Below are 16,798 nucleotides of genomic sequence, written 5' to 3'. Positions count from 1 at the left end.
CGGCAGCGCATCCCAGGACTCACATACAAAGATGATATTTCATATTTTTTTATTTGATAAGTTAAAATAGAGGAGATACAAAGCGTTTCGGATTCAGTATATAATCTTCTTCAGGTATCTTAAAAACAGTACAAATCCTACTAATAAAAAATTCAATCACTCCTATATATGGCAGAAATCCTTTTATCCCAGCCTCAGAAACTTGATTTGGGATGAACCAAGTTCAGAAATACACCCACTGATTGATCTAGCCTTGTCAACATTGATGCAAGAAAAGAAAGAAAAACAAGAGAAAAAAAAAAGAAAAAAAAAAGCAACATTTAAACTCTCTCTATGATATGATTCAATCCTTTTGGATACAATGCTCCCAAACGATATATCCAAAACGATTCTTTCCGATTTAAAAGAGCATTCTTATTTGCTACACCAAAATTTGTAATGTTTAATTAGCAGATGCTTTGAGAGACTATGTTTTTAAAAGCCGTTTTTTGCTCTATTTCTGTGACCATTAATGCCAGACCGCAGTGTCTGCACAGTGCATCCCACATATTGCAAACCGCAACTGCATGTGATGACTAGTGTTGAGCCACCTCCCTAGTGTTCGGGTTCGGTTCGGTTTGTCGAACAGGGAGGTGTTCGCCGAACTGTTCGTCGAACGTTCGACGAACACCGTCGAACCCCATTGAAACCAATGGCAGGCAAACACAAACACATACAAACACATGGAAAACACATAGAAAACACCTTTAAAGGTGTCCAAAAGCTGACAAACTGCTCAGAAGACACAACAAACATGGAAAAGTCACAACTACATAGAGTCATGTGAAAAGAAAAGAGGTGGAGGAGTAAAAGGAGGAGGAGACACAGATATAGGCATGTCATGCCCTTCTAACATCAAGAAAGGCTGGAGTAAAAATCTAAACTCACTCTACCAACACCCAGACGTCGTGACAAAAAAATAAAAAAAGAAATATCTTTAGGTAGAATGGCGGAGGGTCCATTCAGAACACTTTTCTTAGAAGACGTAGTGGTACCCCCGTTGGGAGTTGTGCCAAAAAATGAACCCAATACATTCAGACTACTCCAGCATTTGTCATATCCAAGGGGCAGGTCAGTAAACGACAAGATCGACGCGGAAACAAGTACAGTACTATGTACTGTACCTCCTTTGACGAGGCAATCAGGTGGGTCAAGAAGTTGGTAAGGGGCACCCTAATGGCCAAAACAGACATAGAGGGGACGTTCCAGTTACTACCTGTGCCTCCGAATAGTGTCCTCCCATTGGGCTGCTTCTGTGAAGGAGCATACCACATAGATCGCTGTTTGCCCAAGGGGTGCTCCTTATCCTGCTCACTATTTGAGGCGTTTAGTTGCTTCCCCGAATGTGTCATCATGGACGTTTGTAAGGCGGCACATATTATCCATTACCTCGACGACTTCTTATGCCTGGGCTCAAAAGATTCGCCACAGTGTGAAAACACGCGGTAGTCCACCTGTGAGAAGGAGAGAGCTGGAGGGAGAGTGGACACCCCAGAGCGGAGGGGTTAGATTGAGAAAGAAAGAAGCCGGTATAGCTTGCTTCATGGGTGGGGTACGCTGCTGATTTGCACCAAATTCTACTAGGCCCAAAATGATTTCCTGGTGTAGATGCCGTTAAAAAATAGTCCTTAGGTAAACAGGCGATGTAGCTTGCTTCATGGGTGAAGTATGCTGCTGAGTAGCACCAAATTCTATTAGGCCCAAAAGGATTTCCTGGGCTAGCTGCTGTTACAAAATAGTAGTTAGGTAAACAGGCGGTGTAGCTTGCTTCATGGGTGGGGTACTCTGCTGAGTTGCACAAAATGCTATTAGGTACAAAACGATTTCCTGGGCTAGATGCAGTTAAAAATTAGTAATTAGATCAACAGACGGTGTAGCTTGCTTCATGGGTGGGGTACGGTGCTGAGTATCACTAAATTCTACTAGGCCCAAAAGGATTTCCTGGGCTAGATGCCGTTACAAAATAGTAGTTAGGTAAACAGGCGGTGTAGCTTGCTTCATGGGTGGGGTACGCTGTTGAGTTGCACCAAATTCTACTAGGCCCAAAATGATTTCCTGGGCTAGATGCCGTTAAAAAATAGTACTTAGGTAAACAGGCGGTGAGTGGCTGGGCTACTCTGCTGGCTAGCAGACACTGAAGCTTTGGAGCAGACATCTGAATCCCAGGCCATAGTATGAGGAAACAACTCTGCAGACGACCCCACCCACCTGGAATTGACGATGGCAACGTCATGTAAAACTCAGGGGACTAAATAAAAGAGTCTCCATTTTTTCCAAAAATTTGGCCACAGACACCACTTAAGTGGCATCAATTTCGCCAGAGTTTTTTAAAATGGTTGGTGAGGTGATTTTCAAAAATCATCAAGCTTTTAGTCTCCCCAAGATGACACAGGGGTAGAAAAGTCCTTGCAGATCCAGGATTTGTTCATCTTGATGAACGTTAGTCTGTCTACATTGTCACTGGACAGCCACGTGCACTTATCTGTCATCTGTCACCAGCAGCGCTGAACACACGTTTAGAGAGAACGCTGGCTGCAGTGCACAACAAGATCTCCAAGGCGTGAGTGGTGAGCTGTTTCCATTTTTCAAGATTGGAAGCCCAAAATGAGCAAGGGTCCAGTTCCACAGCCATGTCATCGATGTTAACTTGGAGATACTCTTGTACCATCCTCTCTAGGCGTTGGCTGTGCGTCAGACTTCTTGTCTCCTGTGGCCTTGCAAAGGATGGTCTAAAAAAATCTTGAAACGATTGGAAAAAATAGCTGTTACCACCAGATACGATGTTACTGTTACGGTTTGAGGTATGACTCGATAGTCCCACGGTTGGCAAGTTAGAACTCAGAGATTCACTACGTGCACCACTGGTGTTTTGTGGAAAAGCAGATGTAAGATTTTGTAACAGTCTCTGCTGATACTCCTGCATGCGTGAATCCCTTTCTATGGCAGGAATTATTTAGCCAAATTTGCTTTTGTACCAGGGATCTAAGAGTGCGGCAACCCAGTAGTCGGCATTACTTCGGATTCTGACAATCCGAGGGTCATGTTGCAGGTAGTTCAACAAGAAGGCACTCATGTGTCTTGCGCATCCAGGAGGACCAAGTCCTTGTTGTCTTGGTGGTGGCGAGGTGAGAATCATGCTTCCTTCATCTGCCCTCTCCCCCCAACCTCGCACAACAGAAATTTGATCAAGTTCTCCCTCATCTGATGAGTAGGGTTGAGCGAAACAGGTCGAATTTATTCAAAAGTCGCCGACTTTTGGCAAAGTCGGGTTTCATGAAACCCGACCCGACCCCAGTGTGGGGTCGGCCATGAAGTCGGCGATCTTTTGAATCTGGAATCGGAATTCCGATACCGATTCCCGATATGTTTAAGATATCGGGAATTGGTATCGGAATTCAGGTTTAAGTGTAAAATAAAGAATTAAAATAAAAAATATCGCAATACTTACCCTCTGACGCGCCCTGGTACTAACCGGCAGCCTTTCTTCCTTAGAATCAGCCTTCCAAGACCTTGCGGTGATGTCGCGGCTTCTGATTGGTCGCGCGGCGGTCACATGGGCGGCCGCGCGACCAATCACAAGCCGCGACGTCACCGCGACGTCACTGAAGGTCCTTCCTAAGAATCAGCGCTTCCAGGACCTTCGGTGACGTCGCGGTGACGTCGCGGCTTGTGATTGGTCGCGCGGCCGCCCATGTGACCGCCGCGCAACCAATCACAAGCCGTGACGTCACCGCGACGTCACCGAAGGTCTTGGAAGGCTGATTCTAAGGAAGAAAGGCTGCCGGTTAGTACCAGGGCGCGTCAGAGGGTAAGTATTGCGATATTTTTTATTTTAATTCTTTATTTTACACTAAAATATGGATCGCAGGGCCTGAAGGAGAGTTTCCGCTCCTTCAGACCCTGGGAACCATGGAAACCCAATGCACTGCATTGGGTTTCGAGTTTCGGCCGACCCCGACCCCGACTTTTTTATAGGATCGGCCGATTTCACTCGACCCGACTTTTGAAAAAGTCGGGTTTCGTGAAACCCGACCCGATCCTATAAAAGCAAAGGTCGCTCAACCCTACTGATGAGTCTTCCATGCCCAGCACCAGTTCGTCCTCCACTTCTTCCTCGCTTCCTGCACCTTCCTCAACAGTTTGGCTGCTACCATGCGCCCTTGGTAATCCCTCTCCTCCTGCCTCCAATGCCAGCCGCCTTGGTGCTGCCAATCTTCTTGACCTTGGAGATATGATCCCTTCCGCATACGACTCCTCCTGTTCCTCCTCCTCTTGTTCCACCACCTGACTCCGAACACTGTGTAAGGTTTGCTCCAGCATGTAAATCACCGGAATGGTCATGAATGGTTATGAGCTCCATAACTAGAACAGTGGTCAATAGCCTAGGCAACAATTAGTAAACAATAAAATTAAAAATCTCTTTATTCTTGGGAATCTAATGATTTTTAATAACAGCTTTTACAAGTACTTTGTAATTTTCACTATTTATGATGTGGAGAAAACCATTTTAAATACAATTGAGAGAGGCAGAAATACAATGAGTGTAGAAACATGCTACAGTAACTTAAAGGGAATCTGTCACCAGATAAGGCCAATAAGAGATACAGCCATCCCCTTTCAGGGCTGGTATACAGCATTCTATAATGCTGTATATCTGTCCACAACCCGACCTGTAAAAGAAGAAAAATAACTTTTATTATACTCACCTGTGGGGTGGGGTGGTCCGGTCCGAGGGATGTCACTTGTCTTGGTCCAGCGCCTCCCATCTTCTTACGATCCACGTCCTCCTGCTTGCTTCATGTGGATAACGCGTCCCTGCATCATCCACACAGTCTACTTGGCACAGAGCTCCTGCGCAGGCATACTCAGCCCTGTTGAGGTCAGAGCAAAGTACTGCAGTGTGCATGCGCCGGGGCTCTCTGACCTTTCCCGGCACTTGCACACTGCAGTACTTTGCTCTGCCCTCAACAGGGCAGAGAAGTATGCCTGTGCAAGAGCGCTATGCAGAGGAGATGCGTCATCCACACGAAGCAAGTAGGAGGGCGGCATCACAGGAAGAAAGGAGGCATTGAACCAAAAAGAGCGGCACTCATCGGACCGGACCGCCCCGCCCCGCCCCGCCCCACAGGTGAGTATAATAAAAGTTATTTTTCTTCTCTTACAGGTCAGGTTGGGGGCAGATATACAGCATTATAGAATGATGTATATCAGCCCTGAAAGGTGATGGCCGTCTCTCTTATCGTCCAAACCTGGTGACAGGTTCCCTTTAAACGTGAAGGAATGCAAGGTAAAAAAACGAATTGATGCATGGAAGCAATGTGTGATAATTGAGGACAAAAAGAATTACAGACTGAAGAGTAATGTGAGAAATAAGTTTTCAAGACAAAATAGAATGCATATATTCAGTGAAATGTTGGCTGTGAACAGTTTTCTAAACACTGATAACTACAGTACCTGCTTCACCTCTTCACTAAATGATTTGAAACATTTGCCTTGATGTGACATCATTATTGGTGGGAATCTGTCTGTACAGGACAAAATAAGCATTAGCTTTCTGTAAGACAGCTAGAGGTTTAAAAGTGGAAATAAAATCCTAAAATAATAAAATTATAAGACATGTGCATTAAATATAACTAATTCTAACATGACTTAAAATCGTTAATCAAAACCTTCTCATTTATGTGTGACTGCAGCTAACCAAATATAGTAGTCGCGTGTTTGGCAGCTTCTTTATAGTGTCACCAGTGCACAAGAAAACCAAATAGCAGCTCTCCCGACCTGTACTCTGCTGCATTGCTACAGATCGGTCCATCATTATTTTTACTTAAATTTGGTTAAAATATCCCAATTTCTACCCCCCACAAAAAAGTTAACTAAATACATTCTAGAGGCTGTAATTCACATCACAACTACCAGATATATTTAACCCACACATCCCATGACTGTATATCACAATGTGTTTTTTTTTCTTCTCCCAAAGTTGGTAATCCTGTGCCACTAGAGGTGATTGAATCTTTTGAAATTTCGAATTTGTCAACTTTGCCAAATTTTCCAAAAAAAGTGTGCAAATATCAATATTGGAAAGCTTGTAATTGCTCAAAAATACACATGGGAGAGAGAAGCAAGAAAGAGATAACCCTGTTGATCATAAGAGGTTACACTCTACAGGAGATAGAGACGACCCCGATGATCATGACAGCTTACACTGTACATGAGCAAGAGAGAGAGGACATCGGTGACCATAAGAGCTTTCACTCTATTGTACAGAAGATAGAGGACCCTGGTGATTATGAGAGCTTACATTCTACAGGAGAGAAAGAAAACAAGAGGACCCCGCTGAACATAAGAGCCTCCAGGGTCCTCCTTGCTATCAATAAGAGCTTACACCCTACAGGTGAGAGAAAGCGAGAGAACCCTGCTGAGTATAAGAGCTTACCCACTACAAGAGAGAAAGACTTACCCAATGAATCTGGAGATGGAAAACAATTCTGTCGTATAAACTATGATCTACTAAGAACCACCGATCTGTGATGGACCACGTACTGTACAAGGTAGCATAATCCGTAAGATTTCATAGCTGCAGTGCATTATGGAGAACCCCGCGCATACCTGTAAACTGATGTTAGTCTGCTCTAATACTTTAGTGTACAACTGTGAAAATTGCTTATAATAAGGGATATAATGCGTTCAATGGAACATTTGTTTGGGTTCACCTCTTGCACTTGGTCATATCATATTGGTGATATATGTCTTATGGATTATAAATACAGCCTTCATAGAATATTGTAGGCTATACTATATTTCCGAGAGCCTTTTTACCTGCTGGGGCAGAAACACATACATCTGCTTCTTTCAAAAATAGAATATCATCAAAAAGTTAATTTATTTCAGTTCTTCAATACAAAAAGTGATTCTCATGTATTATATAGAGTCATTACCAACAGAGTGATCTATTTCAAGTGTTTATTTCTGTTAACGTTGATGATTATGGCTTACAGCCAACGAAGAATCCATATGGTTCCAGAGATATAGGCCTTTTAATTTACAGCTAATTTGTATGGTCTTTACCAAAGGGGGTTCACACAAGGTAATAATGAAGAGGAACCTAAAGACTCACCCCAGAGAATCCTGTTAGCCACACTTATTCATCACTAGTAAGCACCATGTAAATTAGCATTGAATATAAAGACCAATATCTCTAGAATCTATAGGGATTTTTGAAAAAGGAAAAAAAGTGGCATGCTCAGGGGGGCAGTGGAAATAAAATAACAGTCAAAACTGGCCACTTGTGATTTGGTGACAGGTTTTCTTTACCACCAGGTGGTGGACAGCAGGTTAGTAAGAAGAGAGACCCCTAATAACTGACAAGTAGGAGTGATTTTTTGTAATGTTAAAAATTTAAATTTCAGTAAATAATGTGATTTGCCATTCTGTCATTCATTTTATTGGCTATTGTACTGTATAAGAAGATTGTTGAAACAACAGCAATTAACTAGGAGGATTCATTTCACTATAGAATAACAAAGTCCGTAATAAGATTTACCATGTCTCTGTTTAAATCATTCAGATGCAGTCCCAGACATATAGGTGCCAATCCCATCATACACCACCAACACTAAATCTAGATTAATTTTACGATCTCTATAAGTACAAATGAAAATTAGTACACCTTAAAAAAAGTCTCCCCGTAGTTGCATATTTTAATTACACCATCACTCCAGCGTTTTGTTTTTTTATTTCTGGAGTGGTGGTTTACACCTAAGGTCCTCGAATCTACTCTTATATTCTCCTTCAGGCATCTTCGCCTTTTTTCGGTGCTACTCCGAAATCTTGTGACCGCATCTCCTGACTGGCCAGAAGTCAGAAGCTGAATCACAACCTCTTAATGCAAGTCTATGAGAGCCAAAATTAGGCTCTCATGGACTTATATTGAGTTGTGACTTCTGGCTCGTTCCATGAAACACTGGAGCAGCTGGCAGGTCATAAACTGCTGGAGACCGATGGGAGCGTAGCTGATTTAAAGGTGAAGATGCCGGTAGGGGAATATAAGGCAAGAGGCATGGGACTTAGATTTGAAGCACTGTTCCACCAGTAAAGTTAAAAAAAGTTGGGGTTTTGCTTTAAAACATGTCCGAGTTCATCCCTTATAAGACCAGGCTCTTTAAGTCATAAGGCAAAACAAAACTATACAGCTACTGTATCCAATGTTGCTTCACATAAAAACACAATCAATACTGACTCTATAAATCAGTTAAAAAGAAGAAAAAAACATTCTTATCACCTGGCGATCTCATTTTGGCATCTGTTTTTCACAAATCGGCCCATGAAAAGCTCAATTTGCACAATGATCGTATGCTAGTACAGATGGGCAAACCCGAACAGTAAAGTTAGGGGTCTGTACTGAACACCTAGTGTTCATGCATGGACCCCGAACAAGGACTTCTCCATCCATGTTACTGTTCGAGTTCGGCATCCCAAACATCGGCTGTTTCCCACGCTGTCATCTGTGTGACAGAGAGAGAAACACTGACACCTCTGAATGCAGTAAGTTAGTTACCACTGATCAGAGCGCTGGCATTACCGTGCTGTCACATGACAGCATGTGAGCCAGCAGATGTAACCGGAGGTAAAATGTTACTGCTGGTCACAGGCATGTCGCTGATAACAGCAAGAGCAGGTGCCACTGATGGGAGTATTCATCAGCCGGCGCTTGTACTATAAATAATGATAAAAAATTACGTGGGTCTCTTCTATTTTTGATAACCAGCGCAGGCAAAACTGACAGCTGTTGGCTGCAACCCACAGCTTTAGCATGGCTGGTTCTCAAGAAACGAGGGGTATCGTGTAGGGTTGAGCGACCTTTAATTTAATAGGATCGGGTCGGGTTTCACGAAACCCGACTTTTTCAAAAGTCGGGTCGAGTGAAATCGGCCGATCCTATAAAAAAGTCGGGGTCGGGGTCGGCCGAAACCTGAAACCCAATGCAGTGCATTGGGTTTCCAATGGTTCCCATGGTCTGAAGGAGAGGAAACTCTCCTTCAGGCCCTGCGATCCATATTTAAGTGTAAAATAAAGAATAAAAATAAAAAATATCGCAATACTTACCCTCTGACGCGCCCTGGTACTAACCGGGAACCTTCCTTTCTTCGAATCAGCGCTTTCAGGACCTTCGGTGACGTCGCGGTGACGTCGCGGCTTGTGATTGGTCGTGCGGCGGTCACATGGGTGGTCGCGCGACCAATCACAAGCCGCGACGTCACCGCAACGTCACCAAAGGTCCTTCCTAAGAATCAGCGCTTCCAGGACCTTCGGTGACGTCGCGGTGACGTCGCGGCTTGTGATTGGTCGCGCGACCGCCCATGTGACCGCCGCACGACCAATCACAAGCCGCGACGTCACCGCGACGTCACCGAAGGTCCTGAAAGCGCTGATTCGAAGAAAGGAAGGTTCCCGGTTAGTACCAGGGCGTGTCAGAGGGTAAGTATTGCGATATTTTTTATTTTTATTCTTTATTTTACACTTAAATCTGAATTCCGATACCAATTCCCGATATCTTAAACATATCCGGAATCGGTATCGGAATTCCGATTCCAGATTCAGAAGATCGCCGACTTCATGGCCGACCCCACACTGGGGTCGGGTCGGGTTTCATGAAACCCGACCTTGCCAAAAGTCGGCGACTTCTGAATCTTACCGACCCGTTTCGCTCAACCCTAGTATCATGTCATTTTTTTATTGTTTAAATAAATTATTTTAAAAACTGGCGTTGGGACCCACCTATTTTTCACAACCAGCCAAGCTAAAGCAGACAGCCGGGGCTGATAGTCTGATCCTGGTAAGGGACCATGGATATTAGCCCTTCCATCCTAAAAATAGTAGCCCACAGCTGCCCCAGAACAGGCGCATTTATTAAATGTGCCAATTCTGGTGCTTTGCCCAGCTCTTTACACTTGCCCTGATGCGGTGGCAAGTGGGGTAATATATGTGGGGTTGATGTCTTTGTAATGTCAGCTGACATAAAGCCCTGGGGTTACTAATGGATATACATCTATAAGACAAACCCCATTACTATCCCCAGAGTTAGATCGCAAACAAAAAAACACAGTCAAAATAAAATACTATAATACTATGACTCAGACTCCTTTATTTGAAATAAAAATAAAAAAACACAGTTATACTCACCTTTATATCTAATCCACTGAAGCCCATGTCACCTGTAAAAGACAGAGTGTAATGAACAACCTTATTACACACCTTTAAGCCTAATCATGTTCCCTGTAAAAGAAGAAAAATAATAAATATCCATATCCCTGACCTTTCCCATGTGAAGATAATCCATATCTCTCCCACAAAAATCCAGATGATTTGGATATCGGTCAAATAACTGATGTGACCGCTATCCACGTCAGCTGGCGCACATTGAGACATTAGCATACTCATGCTCCTAAAGTGTGTAGTGCTTAGCTCCCTGAGAAAGGTCACCATAGTTCATAGCTGATGAAGCCTGGTGACCTCACTTACAGCACTGCTCGTTGAGTGAGATGCAAATAAGTCATTATCCTCAATCACAAATTTATATAACAATGGGTAGATTGTTAAATAAATAAGATGCTACCTTTGCCTGTACATAATGATTCAAATATATAGAGTCAAGTAGTGCTCAGGGTGGCCCACTCACACAGGAGCCCACCAGAGTATTCTCCTTTTCTCCTTTGGGCCAGTCCAAGCCTGTGTGCCCATAGCATAACAATAGTGCAATATGATGCCTTGTCGGATTGTGCTGAAATAGATAATACGGATATGTGCACGAGCCCATAGCCCCATTGATTCTCAAAAGCTGAATCACTGTGCTTAACCAGAAATTTTGAACCTGTTAAGTCAGTCTTACCATTTATGGTGATAGTATCAGTATTTATTGCTCTTTTTTCTCTCCGTTCTTTATTCTTTTCTATTCTATGTATCGATACATCTATTGACTCACTTTTACATTTTGTTTCATGCTACTAACTTTTTTTCTTTTTCAGTTTCTTTTATAGCTAGGGTTAAATATCTATGCTTTGGCTTTTTTCCGAGACTCAAAAGAGAGACGTAGACAGTCCATCATAAAGCATGGCATATAATTTCTTTTTCTTTACAGTGCTTGCAGTAACTTTCAGAAATAGTTCTGCGTCCCTGAATACTGCCATTTATGTGTAAGTAGACCATCCAGCGGTGCTTTTAGCATCCATAAGAGCTTGCACTTTTCACAACCCACTCGTGTGCTCGCAGGTCACTCTATGAGATGTACTTTGTTAATTCTGTTGAAGTGGTGTGACAATGACAAGCAAGGCAGACAAGGACAAGGAAAGAGAAATACACATCCATCAGCTGGTAAACTCTGGATGTCTTTAGTGAAGGTACTGTATAGAGCCGCGATTAAAGGATGTTTTGAACGGGTTTAATAAATAGTTATGGAAATTAAGAAGTATTGATATGTATATGAAGACAATGGAAAATGTCCACGTTGTGCTCATATCAGGTCATAGACAGACTCTGATACACTGCAGCCACAAGCCGACATAATAATATCCAGAAAGACAGAGGGGATGGATTACCATAGGCAGTAAAGGGAGGGTAGCCGGCGATGGGGTGACTGAAGGCAGGCAGAAGGACACAAGCCCCTGAGCACTGAACTGTACTGGGTGACATTCAGGCAGAGATAAAAACAAATCAGTGAGGTGTCAGCATGTTCTTTAGGAGGAGGGAGTGAGAACACTGCCGGGGAGAAAAAGAAATAGAGTAGGGGACCAGTCTGCTTCGCGTTGGGCTGAATTTTTAGTTGAGATTTGCTTTTCCTTGTTTTATCAAGGCAGAGCTTCAGCCTTTTGGGTCCAGGTCCGTCTTCGTAGAAATAGCTTTAATTGCTAACATTTAGGTTGGACTGTCCGAAGAATGACACAAGTGTACTAGATGAATGCCCTTATGCATATTTATCTGCCCTCCAGCACAGGAAATGTCTCCAGCCATGAATTCACTTACCTGCGACTTCGGCAGCTATCTAAGCGTTAAGACAAAGGTCATACGCCTAGACCCGGCCTGCAGCTCTCCTTCGCTTTTCCAATACAGATCCTATTAGATGTGGAGATTTACAGAAGTCTAGGGATAAAAGGTGACCCGTGAGCTTATATAAATGTAGCTGGTCTGCCTAAAGGTTCTGGACTTTCTTCAGCGACCAACGATCTCCCAGCAGGGGCCTGATCATTGGTCGCTGTCACACATAACGATTTCCTTAACGATATCGTTGCTACGTCACAAAAAGCAACGATATTGTTAACGATATCGTTATGTGTGAAGGTACCTTTACAGAAAAGAATGCATTAACATGCGTTTTAGTAAATGGACACTATGACTTTAACAAACATGGCATAAATCAACAGTAGAAGCATAAATAAGGAACATTGTAAAATATCTTCTCAGAGAACTAGGCTGCAATCACTCTAAACCCTTGTTAAAGGTATGATGGACAGATAACTGAGAGATCAGGTTACAGCTTCCTATTGAAGTCATGAGAAGGTAGAGGCAGGGAGACGGTGCCACTGTTATCCACTAAATGCTTTAGCTTACCCACGCCCTTGGTTCACAGCCACCCAATTCAATACTGCTGTGTAATATCCTTTATGCTGCTTTTTGTTTGTAAGCATGTGCATGGACAAAGCAGAGCAGGTATCGGTTATGTATCAGTGTATTGTTTCTGAGAGACATTGTAATGCCTAGTCTCTAGCATATTGATTTTAATTGGTTTCCTTTATGCTGGCCTGGCAGGAGAGTTGACCCTGGTTTCTTAGTTGATTCTAGCAGAACACCACATAATCAGTATATGTATGATGGACCCTCTTTCTAAAAAGGGATTGCCAAATGCCAGTAGTACCCGAAGGTGAGTTTCCATTTCAGTATATGCTTTAGACTATTGGTATTGTGACACTGCTGAGAAAGACGAATAATAACAAACTAGCAGGTTGGCTTGAAAATGTGCAAATGCTGATTTTCTGTGAATAAAACATCAGCTTTTAACAAGTTGACCTGCTATGTTTAAGCAAATCCCTTAGATTGAATGGTGCTCCTCCTTACCATAAAGCATTGCAGACCCCCCCACACACCACATTAGTCACATTTCCAAACCAGCACCTAATTGATGCCCAGAGCACCAGAAGTCATCCAAATGCAATCCCCCATAGACTCGGTTCTCCCATCAATCAGCCGCTATTCACCCTTGTGTGGAGCTGCACTGAAAACTGCCCGAGGAATGCCTGGAGGCTGAGAACACGCAGATCTCTTAAGACACAGTGCTGCATTGTAAATGTAGCACTGAGAACAACTCCCATGAGTGGCATATATGTGGAGGTAGACAATTAGAAAAATGTGCAGACAGCAAAGGTACAGGTGGCCAATCAAACAGAAAAGAAAAACAAACATGCTTCATGAACCCCATAATAAGGCTTTAGGCTTGAAGACCAATCATATAACGTGAATATTATAGAAAAACTGTTGAAAATGATAATTAGCCAGAATATGCAGAATTTTGGGTACCTTCTTATTCTAAATATGTGTGATAGAAGCTGGGTTACAGCTTTTATTATCCCATGTACTATCCCGTATTGCTCCCAAAATTAGTGAAAATTTAACATTTCCTATGGTGAGGAAATGCTCCTGATGTACAGTGCCTTGCGAAAGTATTCGCCCCACTGGAACTTTTCAACCTTTCCCCACATATCATGCTTCAAACATAAAGATACCAAATGTAAATTTTGGGTGAAGAATCAACAACAAGTGGAACAAAATTGTGAAGCTGAACAAAATGTATTGCTTATTTTACATTTTTGTGGAAATTCAAAAACTGAAAAGTAGGGCGTGCAATATTATTCGGCCCCTTTAACTTAATACTTTGTTGCTCCACTTTTTGCTGCGATTACAGCTGCAAGTCGCTTGGGATATGTTTCTAACAGTTTTGTACATCGAGAGACTGAAATTCTTGCCCATTCTTCCTCGACAAACAGCTCGAGTTCAGTGACGTTTGATGGAGATCGTTTGTGAACAGCAGTTTTCAGCTCTTTCCACAGATTCTCGATTGGATTGAGGTCTGGACTTTGACTTGGCCATTCTAACACCTTCATTTATTTGTGAACCATTCCATTGTAGATTTTGGTCTATGTTTGGGATCATTGTCTTATTGGAAGACAAATCTCCGTCCCAGTCTCAGGTCTTTTGCAGACTCCAACAGGTTTTCTTCAAGAATGGTCCTGTATTTGGCTCCATCCATCTTCCCATCAATTTTAGCCATCTTCCCTGTCCCTGCTGAAGAAAAGCAGGCCCAAACCATGACACTTTTCATGGACATCTTTGAGAAATGGTTTTCTTCTTGCCACTCTTCCATAAAGGCCAGATTTGTGCAGTGTATGACTGATATTTGTCCTATGGACAGACTGTCCCACCTCAGCTGTAGATCTCTGCAGTTCATCCAGAGTGATCATGGGCCTCTTGGCTGCATCTCTGATCAGTCTTCTCCTTGTTTGAGATGAAAGTTTAGAGGGACGGCCCGGTCTTGGTAGATTTGCACTGGTATGATACTCCTTCCATTTCAATATGATCGCTTGCACAGTGCTCCTTGGGATGTTTAAAGTTTTGGAAAAAATTTTGTATAAAAATCCGGCTTTAAACTTCTCCACAACAGTGTCATGGACCTGCCACCTGTTGTGTTCCTTGGTCTTAATGATGCTCTCTATGCTTCAAACAGAAACCTGAGACTATCACAGAGCAGGTGCATTTATACAGAGACTTGATTACACACTGGTGTATTATATTTATCATCATTAGGCATTTAAGACCAGATTAAATCATTCACAATGAACTTCAGAAGTGAGTTTGCTGCACTGAAAGTAAACGGCCGAATAATATTGCACGCCCCACTTTTCAGTTTTTTAATTTCCACAAAAATTTTGTTCATCTTCACAATTGTGTTCCACTTGTTTTTGATTCTTCGCCATAAATTTACATTTGGTACCTTAATGCTTGAAGCATGATATGTGGGAAAAGGTTGAAAAGTTCCAGGGGGCCGAATACTTTCGCAAGGCGATGTATACAAAGTATGGCAAATAATATACACACAAGCTTTGAGATATATATCAAAGCCATATGTGTGTATATACACTGCTCAAAAAAAATAAAGGGAACACTAAAATCCCATATCCTAGATATCACTGAATGAGATATTGCAGTTGTAAATCTTTATTCATTACATAGTAGAATGTGTTGAGAACAATAAAACCTAAAAATGATCAACGTAAATCACAACTAATATTCCACGGAGGTCTAGAGTTGGAAGGATGCTCAAAATCAAAGTGGAAAATGAAGTTACAGGCTGATCCAACTTCAGTGGAAATGCCTCAAGACAAGGAAATGATGCTCAGTAGTGTGTGTGGCCTCCACGTGTCTTGTATCACCTCCCTACAACGCCTGGGCATGATCATGATGAGGCCAACTTCTGGACAGTCTGTGGGCAATGTGATGTTGGAGGATGGTGCGAGACATGATGTCCCAGATGTGTTCAATCAGATTCAGGTCTGGGGAATGGAAGGGCCAGTCCATAGCTTCAATGCTGTCATCTTGCAGGAACTTCTGACACACTCCAGTTATATGAGGTCTGGCATTGTCCTACATTAGGATGAATCCAGGGCCATCCGCACCAGCATATGGTCTCAAAAGGGGTCTGAGGATCTCATCTCGGTACCTAATGGCAGTCAGGCTACCTCTGGTGAGCACATGAAGGGCTGTGTGGCCCTCCAAAGAAATGCCACCCCACACCATTACTGACCCACTGACAAACCAGACATGTTCAAGGATATTGCAGACAGCAGAATGCTCACCATAGCATCTTCAGACTCTGTCATGTATGTCACATGTGCTCAGTGTGAACCATCTTTCATCTGTGAAGAGCACGGGGCACCAGTAGTGAATTTTCCAATCCTGGTGTTCTGTGGCAAATGTCAAGTGTCCTGCACGGTGTTGGGTTGTGAGCACAACGCCCATCTGTGGATGTCGGGCACTTAGACCATCCTCATGGTATTGGTTTCTAACCATTTCTTCAGACACATGCACATTTGTGGCTTGCTGGAGGTCATTTTGCGGGGCGCTGGCAGTACTCCTCCTTGCACAAAGGCTGAGGTAGCCGTCCTGCTGCTGGGTTGTTGTCCTCCTAAAACCCCCTCCATATCTCCTGGTGTACTGGCCTGTCTCCTGGTAGCGCCTCTGGACACTGCGCTGACAGACACAGCAAACCTTCTTGTCGCAGCTCGCATTGATGTGCCATCCTGGATGAGCTGCACTACCTGAGCCATTTGTGTAGGTTGTATAGTCCATCTTATGCTACCACGAGTGTGAAAGCACAACCAACATTCAATGAATAATGAAATAAAATAGACTCATTTTCCTTTTTGTAATGTTTAAATTGTTAAAGATGAAAAAAATAATATATATATATACATATATATATATATATATATATATATATACAGTATATATACACTATTTTAGAAATTACATAGAAGAAAATGGGTATATGCAAATTTTTGGGCACCCTTGGACATTTGTGTGCTCAGATAAGTTTGACTCAGGTTTCATACCTTAATTAGCCTTGTATGGATTATGGCTGGTTTACTATCATCATTAGGAAAGGCTAGGTGATGCAAATTTCCAACCTTTATAGAAACCCTGCTACCCCTAACCC

Source organism: Ranitomeya imitator, chromosome 4 (genome assembly GCF_032444005.1).
Source record: "Ranitomeya imitator isolate aRanImi1 chromosome 4, aRanImi1.pri, whole genome shotgun sequence".
NCBI lineage: Eukaryota > Metazoa > Chordata > Amphibia > Anura > Dendrobatidae > Ranitomeya > Ranitomeya imitator.
The sequence above is the reverse complement of the archived record's forward strand: the minus strand, read 5'-3'. Positions refer to the sequence as shown.